Below are 15670 nucleotides of genomic sequence, written 5' to 3'. Positions count from 1 at the left end.
GTTTGGTAATTCCACTTGTGGCTTTCTTAGAATGGTGAAATTATGGGAATTTTTTCTTTTTTTCTTTTTTGTTTTTTGTTTTCCATTTAAAAATGTATTTGGTTACATGATTTTTAAAAAGTGGAAACAAAATGATTTCACATATTAAAATATTTTCTAAGAATTCTGACTGAATCTTGAGAAACACTGTGGGGTGTGTGTGTGTGTGCTGTATAGTATGATTTTTTTCCATTATTTTTGGCTAAATTAACTTCATAATCCTTCAGTTTGGAAAGTAAAGAACTACAGCTGCAACTCAGCTGCTGTGATTGCCTTTCCTGGTTTCTGGCTCATAGATTTGGTTAAAAGGAAAATTGAAAATGTATCCAACCTTGAACTAATGTCTACAAGATAGAGCAAAGCTATGGAATGCAAACTTTTAAGGTACTAGCTCATTTCCACTTTTGATAAGTAATCAGAATGCAAAATGGAATGAAAATTATTTTGTTATTCATATATTTGCAATCATACCAATCCAGGATCAGAAGCAATTTTGTGTTAGGAGACATTTTTAGTGATAGATCTTAAATTATATATATATATGTAAATATATATACATATGTATTGGTGTATATGTAAGTATATGTATTATATATACATACACACATAGAGCTATATATACACATATATATGTACATATATATGTATATCTATATATATGCATATATATACATATTTTCTAGTATGCATAATATATTTCATAGTAAGTGTAATATATTTTTTCCTGGATATTACTTTTATTTAAATATATTTTTTATTATCTTTCTTATTAGAAAAGTAATACTTGTGACAGGTTTACTATAGGAATTTTAACAATGCAAATTAGAAAAAGCAGAAACTGATAATGGTCCATAATCCCATCACACAAAGATACAGAGTGCCTAAATAGGTAGCTGCATAAAAAGGTTAAGACACTACATGGCTAGAAAATAAACACTGTTCCCCACCTCCACTTCCCTCCCTCTTTCCATATATGCACCCAATGCACCTTCAAAATGACTTCTAAAACAGCTTAAAATAAGAGGTGAATTATTTTAAGTAATGTGCACTGACAGTGATATTGTAAATAGAAATCACGTAGCTATTGACTGACTTAGGGCTATATTTTCTTCTCTCTATGCTACCTCAGGGTATAATTTCAGTTAAAAAACACAAATATATTAAAGGTGTTTTGCTCTTGAACATTTTGTGACTACCTTGACATTAACACGAATTCACTGGAATATCGCACAGTGAAGACAGAAAGGAAGTGAGAGGCTTTTCGAATGTTAACAGTACTGAAGTCATTTTAAAGGCTTTAATGAATGCTAGCTTCGTTTGTCCTCCGTCAAGTCTGCATTCTCTTCTGTCTCTGTCATCTTTAACTGACCAGCATTACTGACTGAAAAATGAGAGCTGCGTTTCTGTTATTGTTGTTTTATGTATGACCGTAGATATAAATCTATAATAAATTGCTCAATCTGAAAAAGTAACATTGAAGGGAAAAAAATCTAAAGCCAGCTTTTGATGTGTATGACATTAAGGATTTGGAAGCTGGTTAGCAGTAACTGTGTCCCATTTTGTTTACACATCTCTGATGGGGTTAATATATAGGGCCAGTGCAAATGAGTGTTATATAGCCAAGTAATGATAGCCCGGGGCACAAGAAACAGGGGCTGACATCCTGACATTTATTTTCAGAATAGCCGAACATTTTCCAGGCACATTTTGTGGGCTCACTGACAAAAGTTCTTCTGTTAGCCATCTAGAATGAAATTCTTCTCAACATGACATAATTGAGGATCCACCTTAAAACACTTGGAAAAATAAAGACCTTTTCAAATTCAGATTGACTTTTTGTAGCTCTCAGTTTTTACTTTATGAAGACACTGAGCTTGAAATGAATGTAGTTCTGAATTTTTGTGGGTATAAAAAAGTTGGAGAGTTAAAAGGCCCTTTAGCAACTGCTGCTGCTTAGATTGTTTTTAAGATATTTTAAATTTTAAATCAAAATAAGTATGTAAAGAATTGGTTGTTTTAATCATTTTTTCAGGAGTCTTATATTGTAATATTTAATATTTTATACTGGAAAAATAAAATATTAGCTGACAGTGAGGGTTATTTTTAAAAAGGGTCACTAGTTTTAGGCTTAAATAACAGCTTTCAGTTTAGCACAGCTGTTGAGTGTTTAGATAGTGAACTAGAATAAAGGATTTTCTGGAGGAGATAACTTGCGGTGTATATGATGATATCATAACAAGGGTCGGGTAACAAATCACATGATCAGATTATGTGGGGGGTAGGCTGAAGGTGTGTGAACTTGGAAAAAGGTAAATCAAAAAGCAACTGACGCTGGGTGGTGAACACACAATGTGATATATAGATGATGTATTACACTTGAAACCTATGTAACTTTACTAACCATTGTCACCCCAATAAACTTTAATTTAAAAAAATAAAGAAGCAGCAATGGGATTTCTTCAGATAATTGCCCAGATGTGGGATTACCGGGTCCTTTGTCACTTGTTTTAGCCTTTGATTTAAAATCTATTTTGTCTGGTATAAGTATTGCTACCCCAATTTTTTTTTTTCATTTCCATTATAACAAAATATCTTTTTCCATTCCTTTACTTTCAGTCTGTGTGTCTTTTGATCTGATGTGAGTCTCTTGAAGGCAGCATAAGGAAGGGTTTTGTTTTCTTATCCATTCAGTAATCTTTTGACTGGAGCTCTTAATTAATTTACATTGAAAGTAATTGTTGATAGGTATGTAGTTACTGCCATTTTATTATTTATGTTTGATTATTTTGTTTGTCTTAAAGAAATCCCTCTAAGATTCCTTGTAATATTGGTTGGGTGGTGAATTCCTTTAGCTTTTTCTTGTCTGGGAAGATCTTTATCTGTCCTTCAATTTTAAATGATAGCTTTGCTGGGCCAGTAATCTTGTTTGGAGGTCCTTGTTTTTCCATCACTTTGAATATTTCATGCCAATCCCTTCTAGGCTGCAAAGTTTCTGTTGAGAAATCAGCTGATAATTGTTAGTAAAGTTACACAGGTTTCAAAGGTACAATTCTATAATACATCATCTATATATTGCATTGTGTATTCACAACCCAGAGTCAGTTCTCCTTCCATCATTATATATATGATCCCATTTACCCTCATCTACTACCCCTCTCCCCCTTACCCTCTGGTAACCACTAAACCATTGTCTATGTCTATGAGTTTTTGTTTCTTTGTCTTGTTCCTTTGTTGCTTTCAGTTTTATATCCCATATATCAGTAAAATCATATGGTTCTTGACTTTTTCTGTCTGACTTATTTCACTTAACATAATAATCTCAAGATCCATTTGTGTTGTCGCAAATGGCACTATTTCATCTTTTCTTATGGCAGAATAGTATTCCACATCTTCTTTATCCAATCATCTATCGAAGGACACTTTGGTTGTTTCCACAATAAACTTTAATTTAAAAAAAAAAAATAATCAGCTGGTAGTATGGGAGAAAAAGAGGAAGGGATTAAGAAGTACAAATTGATTATTACAAAATAGTCATAAGGATGTAAGGTATAGCATAAGGAATATAATCAATAATATTGTAATAACTATGTATAGTATCAGATAGGTACTAGAATTATTGGGGTGATAGATGGGAGGGGGATTGAGTGACCAGGTGAAAAAGGTGAAGGCATTAAGAAAGATAAATTTGTAGTTACAAAATAGTTATGGGATGTAAAGTAAAGCATAGGGAATATAGTCAGTAATATGGAAATAGCTGTGTATAGTGCCAGGTAGATACTAGACTAGTCAGGATAGTCACTTCTTAAATTATGTAAATGTCTAACCACTATGCTGTATACCTGAAATTAATATAAAATAATGTTGAATGTCAACTGTAATTGAAAAACTTTAAAAGGGGTGGGGAAGGAAAAGGAGTGAATAAGAGATTCAGATTTCCTGGTATAAAACAAGTCATGGGGATGCGATACACAGCCTTGGGAACATAGTCAATAATATTGTGATAGCATGGTATGGTGTCAGATGGTTGCTGGACTTATCATGGTGATCACTTCTTTAGGTATATAAATGTTGAGTAACAATTGTGTATGCCTGAAACTAATGTTATATTGTATATTAGCTATAGTTTAATAAAATTATTTAAATAAAGTAACAATTGGGGTACTCTGGATGAGAAAAATCAAGAGTCTTGCAATAGTTCAGAAAAGAAGTAGACATGACTGAGGGCTATTTAGTCTAATTCTTTAAAATAAGCATAATGAGAAAAAGGATTTGGGGAGCTTAAATGTTTAGATACAATTAATTCCCGATCCAAATAATTTAGGTCCACTTTGTAGAATGCAGACCTCATCTACATCGTCATCTTTTTATTTAATCATATGGCAAAAGCCCTTTTTGATAATTTCCATTCTTTCAATTTATGCATAACTCCTTACATTCTTGAAATTTAGAGTAGAATTTGGATAACATAATCCATCATCTTGGAACAAGATGGAGAAATTAATTATATGTATATTCTAGGACATTTCTTAACATACTATTTGACCATTTGCTGTTGATCTAATTTTAAGATATTTAATTTGTATTATTTAGTGAGCCATGTGTCTTCACCAGAAGAACAAAATAATATGAAATTAAAATTAAAAATACAATTTAACAACACCTAATTTTATTTTTTTCTGAATTGATTGCAGTAATTTATTAGTATATTTTACATTAAAAGATACCTACAATTGCTTCCAAATATTTGTGTCCTTTTGAATTATTTTCAAAGCATAGTCTTTTCCTAAGAAAAAATAGATGTGGATCTAAGTCTAAATTTAGATTATGTCTTTGGAGATTTCTATCCTTGGACCCCTCCTTTCTAATATGTAGCACAGAACAATGTCTCTGCTAAAGAATCACACTTGACAACTTTCATGGTGACATCATCACTCCTCTAAGAACCTTTACAAAAAAAATGTCCTTGAGGACAATTCCATGTGAGCTTGGAAAAAACCAGAGACGGAGCTGATTAAATAATGAAGCAAGGTCATCCTCTGCTTCCTTAGAACATGTTTTTATTACTTTGAAAGGAACTTTGGAATTGAATCAAAAAATTTATGGCAGCCCCTCCCAGCCTAGAAGTTGTGTTTAGATTATTAAAAAGATTTGTCTGGTGTTAGTAAAATTAAAATGGGGGATATGCAGTGCCATTTCCATTTAAAATCTATATAAGCTTCTGTGTGTAAGTCACATATTAATATTTATTTCCCTATTTTAAAAGATTTTTTCTATTACATATGACTAGAATAATAAGACATTAAAAAATGATCTATCCTTTATAATCATGGAAGAATCAGATGCAGATTTTAGTATAAAACAATTTAATTGTATACATTCTAAGACTTGTTTTCAACATTCTCCCTCTTATATAGTCAAAAAAAGAGAAATCTCATTTGAAAATTACACTGTAATACAATACTGTGTAAAGTCACCTATTTTAAATTTAACTATTCATTTCTAACTCTGCTACTTTTGACATATCACAGTTAATGTTTATCAGAGAAATGCATAGAAAATAAAATAAATGCACTATTTTATGTTTCCTATATTTATGCAAAACTATAATTGTTAAAAAATATTCCAGATAGTCAGAAATTAAATTCATGTTATTGGGCGGGGGAACCATCTACTTTTAGAACTTTATGTTTTCTCTTCTTCATTCTGTTTTCCCCTTCTCTTTGCAAATAATTGTTGCAGTCTTCTCAATCACTCTCATATCTTTTCTTTGAAAATTTGCTTTAGATACATTCCAAAACAACTCTACACTCAATAATCATTAACGAATATTGTCCCAGCCTGCCCTTTCTGGTCAGATAGCCACCAAGAGAAAAAATGTTTTATGAGGCTTCGCCTTTAAAAGAAATTACCTCTGACTACTAGGGAACTATAACTGCAGCGCTTCTTTTTCTACAAATCTATGTTGTTCTTTGCATTCCCAAATCAAATGATTTATTTTGATTTAAAGATTTTTCCAAATTTTGTTATCATCATAGCCCTGATATGAAAATTATCTATTGCTCACCACAAATCTCCTAAACCTAAATTAAAATGATGGATTGAAATGTTTCCCAATAGAGCAGCAAGCTGGAAAAAGACATGTACTAGGAATTAATCTTATTTGCAAAATATTCCTCCGGCATGTTTTGTGAACTTCAATTGTATATGAACTGGTCTCTTCCACTAAGTTTAGCTCCTAGAGGGCACAGGTCATATGTTTTAAAATTTTTTCTTCAGTACGTCCATTGTAGTACTTTGCACAAATTAGATGATCAACACAGTTTGGCTCTCCTTGTCACTGCTGGTGACGCTTTTCCTCTTGGCCTTAGTTATTCATCAGGTGATTATGTGGTTGCCTAATTGGTTTCCTGGCTTCCACGCTTTTTCTTACCCAATTTATCTTACATAGCATTACCAATAGGAGAACTACATTAATTATGTTATTCCCTTGCTCAAAAACCCCTCCATTCTTGTAGGATTTCACCTGACTTTTCACTTCCTTTCTTAGACTTAAGCATACAGCTTGAAATTTTTACTATGAGCATGTAGTTTCACTTAAATATAATTAAAACTAAAACCTATTTTTATTGTGAAAAGACAAAAACATTCAAAGGACTGAACATTTGCTATAATAAAAGAATTCTGAATGTAATAGCATTTCTGGTTCCAAAATGAATATCAGTCTCTACATTTCAATCTGTTGCTGCAAATGACCAAACTTTATATCAGTCATTGTAAGGAGCAAAATATATGCATAAATACACATAAATATACACATGTAAAACCAATAGATGGGGTTTTTAATGCATCTACATTTCTCTTTTTCTTGTATTTTATTTTATATGTGAATATTTATTTATTTTTAATAAATGGTTTTATATACGTATACCTTACATCTATGACAAAAGGTGGAGGTCTAGAATGATATTTACCAAATTCCGACAGTAACTGTTCCTGTACAATACGATAATTTAGTGTATTTGCATTTGTACATTTTTTGAAGTGAGTTTATAGCTTGTGTCATAGTCTCCAAGACATAGGTGATCACCCAAATATTAAAATCTACTTTTCTTGGCAAACTTTAATTTCTAGACAACAGGACTCCTGTCTTTATTTAGAAAACATTACACTGATCCTAACATCTTTGCTCTTCCTGATACACAATCATTTTCCTTTCAGTGTTCTCTTTCCTTCTCTTAAAGGCGAACGTTATTATCTGATGCCTCTTTCAAGACCCAGACCATATACCCACTCCTTACCCTTCAGAAATCACCCCCAAATCTCTTCTTCCTCTCAATTCTAACAGCACAATGATCTGATTAGATGTTGATCACTTAGTGACATTTTGGTTCTATTTCTTTTTATGAGAATATGTGGTACCTTCTCATCTGGGTGGTAAGCTAATCACATACAGGAATTATGACTCTTTTTAAAAGATTTTTATTAAAATATAGCTAACATATAATATTGTGTTCATTTCAGGTGTCTGCCATAGTTATTCAACATTTATATACCTGAAGAACTGATCACCATGACAAGTCCAGCAATCATCTGACACTGTACCATGCTATCACAATATTATTGACTCTATTTCCCATGCTGTACATGGAAATTATATGAATTGGGTGTTTTATATCCGGGGATTTGAGCTTCTTATTCCTCTTCAACTTTTTCCCCCTTTTAAATTTTTCAGTTATAGTTGACATTCAGTATTACTTTATATTAATTTCAGGTATACAGAACAGTGGTTATACATTTATATAACTTAAGTGAATCCCCTGACTAGTCCAGTAAACACTGGCACTAGACATAGCTATTACTATATTATTGACTATATTCCTATGCTTTACTTTACATCCCCAACTATTTTTTAATTACCAATTTGTACTTCTTAATGCTTTTTCCATCCTGCCCCCGAGCCCCTTCACATCTATCACCCTGATAAATCTAGTACCCATATGACATTATACATAGTTATTACAATGTTATTGATTATATTCTTTATGCTATAATTATATCACCATAACTACTTTGTAACAACCAGCTTTTACTTCTTAATCCCTTTCCCTTTTTCACCACCCTCTCAACTCCCCTCCTATCTGTCAACCATCAAAATGTTCTCTGTATCTGTGAATTTGTTTCTGTTTTGTTTGTTTGTTAATTTTGTTCTTTAGATTCCATATATAAGTGAAATCACATTGTTCTATCTCTATCTGACATACTCCACTCAGCAGAATACCCTCCATGTCCATCCATGCCACTGCAGATGGCAAGAACCCACCCTTTTCCATGGCCAAGCAAAATTCCATTGTATATATGTACCACTTCTTCTTTATCCATTCTTTCACCAATGGATACACAGACTGCCTCCACATCTTGGCTATTGTAAACAATGCTGCAATGAACATAGGGACGAACATATCCCTTCGAAGTAACATTTTGGGTTTCTTCAGATAAATAGCCAGAAGTGGTATTACTGGGCCCTCCTTTGTCTCTTAGTATAGCCTTTGTTTTAAAGTCTATTTTGTCTAGTACAAGTATTGCTACTCCAGATTTTTGTTTGTTTGTTTCCATTTTCATTAAATATCTTTTTCCATCCCTTTATTTTTAGTCTGTGTGTCTTTCAATCTGGAGTGAGTCTCCTGTAGGCAGCGTATGTAAGTCTCGTTTTCTTATCCACTCAACTACCCTATCTTTTGATTGGAGCATTTATACCATTTACATTTAAAGTAATTTTTTTTTTAATTTTATTAGTTTCAGGTGCACAACACAAAGCAAAACTTAGACGTTTATCATTTATATCCCTCACACTGTGTGAACCCCTCTCCCCCTATCCACTATCCCTCTGACATCACACAGAGCCATTACATTTCCACTGTCTCTATTCCTAATGCTATACTCCACTTCCTGTGACAATATACAAAGAAATATATAAATAAATATATAAATATATATATATATATATATATATATTTTTTTTTTTTTTTTTTTTTTTTATAAAATTATAGTTGGCATTCAGTATTGTTCAGCGTCAGGTGTACTGTGCAGAGATCAGGCATCTACATCATCCCTGAGGTGGTCTCCCAAATGGGACACATGTTCATCGGATACCCTACAACATCTTTACATTATTAATTACGTTCCCCAAATTAATTTTCAAAACCCCGTGGCCATCTTGTGGTTACCGACTATTTTCTAAACCTCTCACCTTCCCCTTATCCCCACCCCCCGCCCCTCTAGCAACCCTCAGTTTTTCCTCTATGTCTCCAAAACTGTTTCTGATTAGTTCATTCACTTATTCTTTTCTTTAGATTCTGCATATAAGTGAGATCATATGGTATTTGTCTTTCTCTGTCTGACTTATTTCACTTAACATAATGTTCTCTAGGTCCATCCATGTTGTTGCAAATGGTAAGATTTCTTTCTTCTTTATGGCTGCATAATACTCCATTGTATAAATGTACCACAGTTTCTTAATCCAGTCATCTACCGATGGGCATTTCGGTTGTTTCCATGTCTTGGCTATTGTGTATAGTGCTGCAATAAACATAGGAGTGCATAAAGATTTTTGAATTGGAGTTTTGGATTTCTCCGGATAGATACCTAGGAGTGGAATTGCTGGATCATAAGGTAGCTCCATTTTCAGATTTTTGAAATACCTGCATACTGTTTTCCATAGTGGCTGCACCAATCTGCATTCCCACCAACAGTGCATAAGCGTTCCCTTTTCTCCACATCCGCGTCAGCACTTGTTGTTTGTTGATTTATTGATGATAGCCATCTTGACTGGGGTGAGGTGGTATCTCATTGTGGTTTTTATTTGCATTTCTCTGATGGTTAATGAGGTTGAGCATTTCTTCATATGTCTGTTTGCCATCTGTATGTCCTTTTTAGAAAAATGTCTCTTCACGTCCTCTGCCCATTTTTTAATTGGGTTTTTTTGTTTTTTTGGAGTTGAGTTGAGTGAGTTTTTTATAAATTTGTGATATTAACCCCTTATCAGATATATCATTGGCAAATATCTTTTCCCATTCAGTAGGATCCCTTTTTGTTTTATTGATGATTCCCTTTGCTGTGAAAAAGCTTTTTAGTTTGATGTAATCCCACATGTTTATTTTTTCTCTTACTTCCCTTGCACGAGCGGATATATCAGTAAAAATCTTACTCCGGGTAATGTCTGTGAAGTTTCTTCCTATATTTTCTTCTAGGAATTTTATGGTTTCAGATCTTACATTTAAATCTTTAAGCCATTTTGAATTTATTTTTGTATGTGGTGTAAGGAGGTGATCCAGCTTCATCTTTTTACATGTGTCTGTCCAGGTCTCCCAGCACCATTTATTGAATAGACTGTCTTTACCCCACCGTACATTCTTGCTTCCATTGTCATAGATTAAATGGCCATATAGGCATGGATTTATTTCTGGACTCTCTATTCTGTTCTATTGATCTATGTGTCTGTTTTTAAGCCAGTACCATGCTATTTTGATTACTGTAGCCTTGTAGTATAATTTGATGTCAGGTATTGTTATACCTCCCACTTTTTTCTTATTTCTCAAGATTGCTGAGGATATCTGGGGTCTTTTATGGTCCCATATAAATTTTAGGATTATATGTTCTATTTCTGTGAAAAATGTCGTTGGTAGTTTGGTAGGAATTGCTAATATTTTGTTGAGGATTTTTGCATCCATGTTCATTAGCGATACCGGCCTGTAGTTTTCTTTTTTTGTGGTGTCTTTGTCTGATTTTGGGATCAGGGTGATAGTGGCTTCGTAAAAAGTGTTTGGGAGTCTTCCCTCCCTCTGGATTTTTCGGAAGAGCTTGAGGAGAATAGGTGATAATTCTTTTTTGAACGTTTTGTAAAATTCACCTGTAGAGCCATCTGGCTCCCTGTGTATGTGTGTGGCGGGTGGGAGATTTCGCAGCTGCTGAAAGCTGGGAGCTGCGTCTGCCGCTTACTGCTGATCCCTGGGAGTGCCTCCACCAATGTAATTGCCCCAACCTAGGCAGGCCAGAAAGGATGGGGGCTGGGGACGAAAGGAGGGGACCTCTCTTTTCCAGCCCAGCTGTGTCACACCCTTCCCGCAGGCCAGAAAAGGTGGTGGCTGGGGAGGGAGGAGTCCCCTCTCTCCTAGGCCAGCAAAAACCACACTCCTCTCAGCCTCCTCCCTGGGCCAGAGCCGCCTGCCAGTCTTCCAAGCGCCTGAGCACCAAGGCTCCTCTGTAATCTGACACTGCCCCTCAGTTCAGGAGCCAGATCAAGTCTCTGGAAGGGCGGGGGTAGGGTCGGAAGAGCGGGGGGAGGGGCCCAGGTATGGAGTTTGTGTCCTTTGTCCGGCCTAAGGCTTAACTGGAGGTAGCAGCTGAGGTATTGCCTCAAATGCTAGATATGCTGCCCCCGCTGCGGGAGAGGCCCGCTGTGGTATGCAGGGCAAAGAGTCCACCTCCTGGCTTCCGTGCTCTCCTCCGTCCTGGGATCCCCTGTGTATCTGCAGCCGTGGATGTGGGCCGGATTTTCACAGGCACAGGTGCAGGGCAGATTTCCACAGCCGAGGGTGTAGGGCCGCATCCCCACAGCCACAGGTGCGGACCGCGATTCCACCCCCACTGATGCAGACCATGTCCCCACCTCCGCAGATGTGGCGCGTCTCCACTCAGCTCCCTTCCTTCTTCCCCTGTTTGCCCAATTTTCCCCACCTGCAAGTAATCCCTGCATGAGTCTCTTCGCTGTTCTGCGTGATGAGTAGAGAGTCCTTTGATGAGTTATAAGCGTCCCGTTTCTGATAAGATCCCTCGGAGAACTCAAAAAGTGTGCCCTGCTGCTGCCATTCCTATGACATCACTCGAAAGTAATTGTTGATAGATATGTAGTTATCACTATTTTATTATTTATATTTCTTATTTTTTATATTTTTGTCTTAAAGAAGTCCCTTTAATATTTATTGTAATACTGGTTTGGTGGTGATGAACTCCATTAGATTTTTCTTGTCTGGGAAGCTCTTTATCTGACCTTCAATTCTAAATGATAGCTTTGCTAGGTAGAGTATTCTTGGCTGTAGGCCCTTACTTTTAATCACTCTGAGTATTTCCTGCCAACCCCTTCTAGCCTGCAAAGTTTCTGCTGAGAAATCAGCTGAGTGTTATGGGAGCTCCCTTGTAGGTAACTAACTGCTTTTCTCTTGCTGCTTTTAAGATTCTTTCTATGTCTTTAATTTTGGCATTTTAAATATGATGTGTCTTGGTGTGGGCTTCTTTGGGTTCATCTCTTTTGGGACTCTGCACTTCCTGGTTTTTATGTCTATTTCCTTTGTAGGTTAGGGAAGTTTTCCGTCATTATTTTTTCAAGTAGGTTTACAATTATTTTCTCTCCTTCTTTTTCTGGTACCCCTATAATATGAATGTTGGTGCACTTGATGTTTTCCCAGAGACCCTTTAAACTCTCCTCATTCTTTTTTTCATTCTTTTTTTCTTTTTGCTGTTCAGACTGGGTGTTTTCTGCTACCTTATCTTGTAAATCACTGATTTCAATCTTTTGCTTCATCTAATCTACTGTTGATTCCCTCTAGTGTATTCTTCAGTTCAGTTGTTGTATTCTTTTTTTTTTTAAGATTTTATTGGGGAAGGGGAACAGGACTTTATTGGGGAACAGTGTGTACTTCCAGGGCCTTTTTCCAAGTCAAGCTGTTGTCCCTTCAATCTTAGTTGTGGACGGTGCTGTTCAGCTTCAATTTGTTGTCCTTTCAGTCTTAGTTGTGGAGGGCGCAGCTCAGCTCCAGGTCCAGTTGTCATTGCTAGTGGTCGCAGCCCACCATCCCTTGCGGGAGTCGAACTGGCAACCTTGTGGTTGAGAGGACGTGCTTCAACCAACTTAGCCATCCGGGAGCTCAGCAGCAGCTCAGCTCAAAGTGTCATGTTCAATCTTAGTTGCAGGGGGTGCTGCCCATCATCCCTTGTGGGACTCAAGAAGTCAAACTGGCAACCTTGTGATTGAGAGCCTGTGCTCCAACAAACTGAGCCATCTGGGAGGCAACTCAGCTCAGGGTATCATGTTCAATCTTAGTTGCAGGTGGCGCTGCCCACCATCCCTTGTGGGAGTTGAGCAGTTAAACCAGCAACCTTGTGGTTGAGAGCCTACTGGCCCATGTGGGAATCGAACTGGCAGCCTTTGGAGTTAGGAGCACAGAGCTCCAACTGCCTGAGCCACCATGCCGGCCCGTATTCTTTATTTTTGACTGGTCCTTTTTAATGTTTTCTATCTCTACTTTTGTGTTTTCTATCTCTTTGTTGAAGTTCTCCCTGAGATCACTGAACATCCTTATATCCAGTGTTCTGAATTCTGTGTCTGGTAGAGTGCTTGTCTCCATTTTGTTTATTTCTTTTTCTGGAACTTGGTTCTGTTCTTTCATTTGGGACATGTTTCTTTGTCTCCCCATTTTGGCTGCCTCCCTGTGTTTGTTTCTATGTGTTAGGTGGGCAGCTATGTCTCCCGGTCTTAGTAAAGTGGCCTTATGTAGTAGGTTTTCTATGAGGCCCAGTGGTGCAGTCTCACTGGTCACCTGTGCTGGGTGCTCCAGGTGTGTCCATTGCATGGGTGTGTGTGCCCTCCTGTTGTAGTTGACCTTGGCTACTATGTTTGTACATCAGTGAGAGGGAACAATTCTTGAGCTGATTAGTTGTTAGAACTGGCTGTGACTACAGTGGAGGAGCTGTTGTGAGCTTTGGTTGCTGTTTGCATGTTAGTAAGAGGTATTTGCCATTGGGCTCATTGGTTGTGAGGACTATCCTTAACTATAGTGGAGGAGCTGTGGTGGAGGGGCTGACCCTCTGAAGCGGGATTTGCTTTATTAGGGTTCTGGTGCCTGCCTAGTCTGTCCTTTGGGTGTGACATCCTTGCAGTTGGCAGGGTGATGCTCCAGTTCAGTCCAAAGCTGGCCACTGGGCATGCCAGCCCCAGGGCCTCCTGATAGGGGCCCCAACACAAGCCAATTTCAGCTGCAGCCTGTTCCCTACCTAAGGTCACCTGGTGTGAGTCCCAGTGCCATCCACAGATGGCCACCTCCTGCGCTGGGCCTGGAGGTGCCAAGCTGTGTCTAATGCACGGCTTGGGGCTACTCAGCAAGAGGTATGGGCAAAACCAGATGCTACTTGCTTGGGTTTTGTGAACATTTGAGAGATTTTAGGAAAATCCACAGCATAGCCATGACAGGCAGTGTGTATGGAAAAGCCATTAGGAGAGCTTAGGTGGTCCAAAAGTTTGGTGGGGTGGAGGCCTTGGGAATCACAAAGGCGGGGCAGAGGAATGGTGTTGGCCAGGTTGATGGAGACAGGAATTACATCTTAATCAAATCTCTAGCTGTGCTCTTTTTTGTCTAATCAGTTGTATTTGAGATATGTGCTGACTTCACCTACCTGATAAAGCAAAGAAAGCAAAAGACATATAGAAAGCTCTAAATAAATAGGAACATTTTATTCTCAAATTATTAAAAAGACTAAATGATAAAGTCATGTTCCATTTTTAAATTTTACTCAGAACCCACAAAGTTGCTGGGGAAGAGTATGTCTTTGATAATCTGGGACTTCATATAAATATTTATATTTAATTGCGCAATGAGGTTTTAAGATAAATTACTTTAAAGACTTTTAAAATATATATCTTTAAACTAAATGATTATAGATAACAGGAAACTATAAAGGTGCAGAATTTCAAATTCATTCTTTCTAAATCCAAAGGGAAAGTACATTTCTCACTCTCTCTCTCTCTCTCATTTTTCCTGTAATATTGTAAGAACAAACTTTTATGTGAGAGAGCAAGTATTTATTTTTTTATTTAGTTAGTTTCTTTTATTATTATTATTATTGTTGTTGTTGTTGTTATTATTATTATTAGTTCCAGGTGTACAAACAGTGTAATAGTTAGACATTTATGCCCCTCACAAAGTGATAACCCCCCTTCCCCAATCTACTACCTGTCTGACATCATATATAGCTGTTATAGTTCCACTGACTCTATTCCTTATGCTGTACTTCACATTCTGTGAATATATATATACACATATATGTGTATATATATATATATATATATATATATATATATATACACATATATATGTGTGTATATATATATACATATATATATATACATAATATATATATATACAATTTATATATATATACATAATATATATATATACAATTTAATATATATATATATTAATCTTCCTACAAAATATTTATTAATTACAAAGAGGAAAAAGTAACTCCACAGTGGAGAAACCTGGCAAACATCACTTAATTAGTGATCAAAGCTAACGTTTTATATATATATATATATATATATATATATATATATATATATATACATATACATGTATACATATACATATATATATTAAATTGTAGTTGACATTCATTAGTATTCAGCTTCAGCTTCAGGTGTACACTACAGTGGTCAGGCACCTACACAGTCCATGAAATGGTCTCCCTAATAAGACAAGTGTCCATTGGACACCCTACAAAATCTTTACAACACTGTTGATTATATTCCACAAACTGTCTTTCGTATGCCTGTGGCAGTCTTGTGGTTACCGATTGTGCT

This window comes from Rhinolophus sinicus, linkage group LG02 (genome assembly GCF_036562045.2).
Source record: "Rhinolophus sinicus isolate RSC01 linkage group LG02, ASM3656204v1, whole genome shotgun sequence".
Classification (NCBI taxonomy): domain Eukaryota; kingdom Metazoa; phylum Chordata; class Mammalia; order Chiroptera; family Rhinolophidae; genus Rhinolophus; species Rhinolophus sinicus.
The sequence above is the reverse complement of the archived record's forward strand: the minus strand, read 5'-3'. Positions refer to the sequence as shown.